Below are 4,768 nucleotides of genomic sequence, written 5' to 3'. Positions count from 1 at the left end.
ACGGTTTCGTTGCACACAGTTGGGAGATGCCTTGAAGAGATGGATCGCGTGTGGGGGAAACAGATGTTGTTTTTGTCAAACCGCCCTTATCTGTCTTCTCTGTCCTGTGGTTCTGTCCGAGTCCTACTGGCGCTCGTAAATGCGGCATCGATCATAGTGTGACACAAACAGACGTGTGAGTACTTTTCCAGTGACATGACCTTGGGCATATGTACAGGCACATGGACAGGTGACTTCTTCGGCAATGAGTGAGTGAGTGAGTGAGCATCGATCCACGCAATTGGGATACGATGACATGCATCAACCAAGTCAGCGAGCTTGACCACCCGATCCCGTTCGTCGCCTCTTGCGACAAGCATAGTCGCCTTTTACGGCAAGCATGGGTTGCTGAACACCTATTCTATCCCTTATCTTCACGGGTCCATTAATACATGTAGGAATATTCAAGGAATTCATACTGTCATTAACGAACATTCGTTTATTCAGTATCTTCTCGGTTTTGATTTAATGAAACAATGCATAATGATAATGCACTGATCGACAGCCCTATACCAGGCTTAGCGTGTTGCAGGCCGGCTCCAGAGAAGGGGCGTCGTTGTTCCGGGACGGTGAGTGAGTATGGTTTTACGCCGCTTTTAGCAATATTCCAGCACTATCACGACACCAGAAATGGGCTTCACACATTGTACCAATGTCGGGAATCGAACCCGGGTCTTCGGCGTGACGAGCGAAGGCTTTAACCACTAGGCTACCCGACCAGCCCTCAATGACATCGCTTGGGCATGGGTGCAAGCATAGGCAGCTGGTTGGAGACAATAACATCACGTAGGCACAGGTACAAACACAGGCGATTCATTGGGCAATGACATCGCATGGGTACTGGGGCAACCACAGCCGATTCATTGAGCATTGACATCACTTGGGTACTGGTGCAAGTATAGGCGATGCATTGAGCAATGACATAACTTGGGTACTGGTGCAAGTATAGGCGATGCATTGAGCAATGACATAACTTGGGTACTGGTGCAAGCAAAGGCGATTCATTGAGCAATGACATCACATGGGTACTGGTGCAAGCACAGGCGATTCATTGAGCAGTGACATAACTTGGGTACTGGTGCAAGCACAGGCGATTCATTGAGCAATGACATCACATGGGTACTGGTGCAAGCACAGGCGATTCATTGAGCAATGACATAACTTGGGTACTGGTGCAAGCAAAGGCGATTCATTGAGCAATGACATCACATGGGTACTGGTGCAAGCACAGGCGATTCATTGAGCAGTGACATCACTTGGGTACTGGTGCAAGCAAAGGCGATTCATTGAGCAATGACATCACATGGGTACTGGTGCAAGCACAGGCGATTCATTGAGCAATGACATAACTTGGGTACTGGTGCAAGCAAAGGCGATTCATTGAGCAATGACATCACATGGGTACTGGTGCAAGCACAGGCGATTCATTGAGCAGTGACATAACTTGGGTACTGGTGCAAGCATAGGCGATGCATTGAGCAATGACATCACTTGGGTACTAGGGCAAGCACAGGCGATTCATTGAGCAATGACATCACTTGGGTACTAGGGCAAGCACATGCGATTCATTGAGCAGTGACATCACTTGGGTACCGGTGCAAGCATAGGCGATGCATTGAGCAATGACATCACTTGGGTACTGGGGCAAGCATAGGCGATTCATTGAGCAATGACATAACTTGGGTACTGGTGCAAGCAAAGGCGATTCATTGAGCAATGACATCACTTGGGTACTGGTGCAAGCACAGGCGATTCATTGAGCAGTGACATCACATGGGTACCGGTGCAAGCATAGGCGATGCATTGAGCAATGACATCACTTGGGTACTGGGGCAAGCATAGGCGATTCATTGAGCAATGACATCACTTGGGTACTAGGGCAAGCATAGGCGAGTCATTGAGCAATGACATCACTTGAGTACTGGTGCAAGCACAGGCGATTCATTGAGCAATGACATCACTTGGGTACCGGTGCAAGCACAAGGGATTCATTGAGCAATGACATCACATGGGTACTGGTGCACACACAGCCGATTCATTGAGCAATGACATCACTTGGGTACCGGTGGAAGCACAGGCGATTCATTGAGCAGTGACATCACTTGGGTACTGGTGAAAACACAGCTGATTCATTGAGCAATGACATCACTTGGGTACTGGTGCAAGCACAGGCGATTCATTGAGCAATTACATCACTTGAACCGGTGGAAGCACAGGCGATTCATTGAGCAGTGACATCACTTGGGTACCGGTGCAAGCACAGGCGATTCATTGAGCAATGACATCACATGGGTACCGGTACAAACACAGCCGATTCATGGAGCAATGACATCACTTGGGTGCTAGTGCAACTCTTTGGGCAAATACATAATTTGGTCACAGTTTACAGCGACCTCGTATACCATGTCTTCGTTCTATTATTTTGAGTACCCTGGGCCCATTCACTACCATAGCTTCGTCCAGTGCTGGGGGCACGAAATGTCCAGTCGTCTTATCTTATCTTGTCCCTGTTCGCCCGGTTTATGTTTCAAGGTTTGTCAGCACCATACCCGTGCTCGTGGGTTTCACCAAAGTGGTATTCGTCTGTGACCTGAATCACTTCAGGGTTTCCTCCCGCATTAAGCTGACACGCCGCGATATAACTGGAATACTGTTCAAAATAGCGTTAAACCAAACTCACTCACTGATCGTTCAATACTATAGCTTCGACAAAAAAAGAAAATAACTGTGTGCTGGACTCGCTGCAAATGTAAAAAATCCTTCTCCTGTCCAAGAATTGTGTTTTTGAAGCAAAACCGAAACCAAATTCTGTTTCTCACAAAAATCAAAGTCCCTTAATCGATATCTTGCTTACCGTGTCATTACTCACGTGATTTTTCTGCTAGCCCAAAATGAATGCTCGGACGTTACTATTTTTCATCCACAAACCAGTTAAAAAGGTCTGTGTCTACCAAGCTTCAAAGCCGACCTCACTTACATAAGTAATCCATGAAAAAATATTGTTTAAATTTGAGGATGGTCTCTATAATATGACAGAAGGATATCCCACGAGTGTAACAGACTGATAATCGGTGCGTCCTCGTTAATGTTCTCTACAAAAAACCAACATTTTTTTCTGACATTTATTTATAAGGGACGAGAGGTTTACAACGTTCATGTAAAAATTAACCTCAAACAAAGAATGGCCAAATAAATCAAACTCAACAATCTTGCACTTTCTATACTTTCTTGGATAATCCTTTATTTGCATCAGATAGAAAAGTGAGAAGTGGAAAAGTCAGACATTTCGTCCTCTACTTTGCACGAATTGTGTTTCGTCGTGATGTATTTAATGTCTCAGCGTTTCTCATTATCCAGTGGGGGTTGGAGAAACAATTAGGACTGAGCAAAAATAAATCAATAAAAGAGAACGTTGGTAAGTGTGAGTTTGAGGAGGCTTCAGCTGCAGCATCAGGAAAGGGAAAGATGTTTTGCCGTTGGCTCTGACTTTATTGTCTGTTCAGCTGAAGAAATATCGGGTCCTCACATTCATTTCTCATTGGGCTTAGGCAAGATGTCGTGAAGATCCGGGGTAGAATAGGTCTTCAGCAACTCATGCTTGCCGTGAAAGGCGACTATGCTTGTGACGGCGGTCTGTAAAAAATCGAGTTTGGACCAGGCAATCCAGTGATTGATATCATGAGCATCGATCCACGCAATTGGGATCGATGATATGCATCAACCAAGTCAGCGAGCCTGACCACCCGACCCCGTTAGTCGTTAACCAATCAATCAACCTATATGCCAAAACACCAATAACAGTGGTACATAGCATGTTACAGAGGAAAGTAGCACAGTCACCTCTTAAATCATATCATTTCAACTTGTTACACATACACTTTATAAAGTTAATTAAATATAAAGATTTTCATAACTGAAACGTTTTTACACACAGGAAAGTTGTAGTTTATAATAATTTGGTTTCATATAATAATATATCTTTAAATATAGTTTGTGTTCATTCACAAAAACAGTGCTCTCAAACAGATAATGAAACTCATTTCTCATTGACATTTTACACAGTGGACACATTCTGACACTATCTGGCAGATTCATCCATCGTCAAACCTCTACAGACCGCCTCCGTGGTCTAGTGGTGTACTCTTATATGTACTCTTATATCCGCACCACTGCAGCAATATTACTCTTTTTCGTCACCTCTACAACCATATGTATTCTTTTACATCACCTCTATATCCATATGGGGCCGCCTCCGTGGTCTAGTGGTAGAGCGTCCGCCCGGAGAGCGGAAGGTCCGGGGTTCGATCCCCGGCCGCGTCATACCAAGAGACGTTAAAAGATGGAACTTGTTGTTACCCTGTCTGGCGCTCGGCATTAAGGAGCTAAAACAAGGACTGGTCGGCTCGGAGTCAGTATACTGTGTCTGAGTGGGGTATTCATGTTAAACTGCGGCATGGTATCTCAGTGAGCTAGCACTATAAATCGGCATCAGTCCGGACTAGTACAAGCAGCCACACAAACACACACACATACATGCACGTCGCTATATAAGTGCAATAATCTTGGACGCGACGTTAAACCCCATTTCACCTCACCTCACCTCAAACCTCTACAGATAAACTGAGATTACTCGTTCTGAATTTAACTAATAAATTTAAGCATGAAAGTCATTTTAAATATAAGTTCCAAATCCCAAATCAGCCTTTATACAGGAGGAAATTTTCCCCTT

The sequence above is a fragment of the Haliotis rufescens genome, unplaced genomic scaffold (genome assembly GCF_023055435.1).
Source record: "Haliotis rufescens isolate VD_foot unplaced genomic scaffold, xgHalRufe1.0.p SCAF_15, whole genome shotgun sequence".
In the NCBI taxonomy this organism is placed as follows: domain Eukaryota; kingdom Metazoa; phylum Mollusca; class Gastropoda; order Lepetellida; family Haliotidae; genus Haliotis; species Haliotis rufescens.
Note: the sequence above shows the minus strand (reverse complement) of the source record.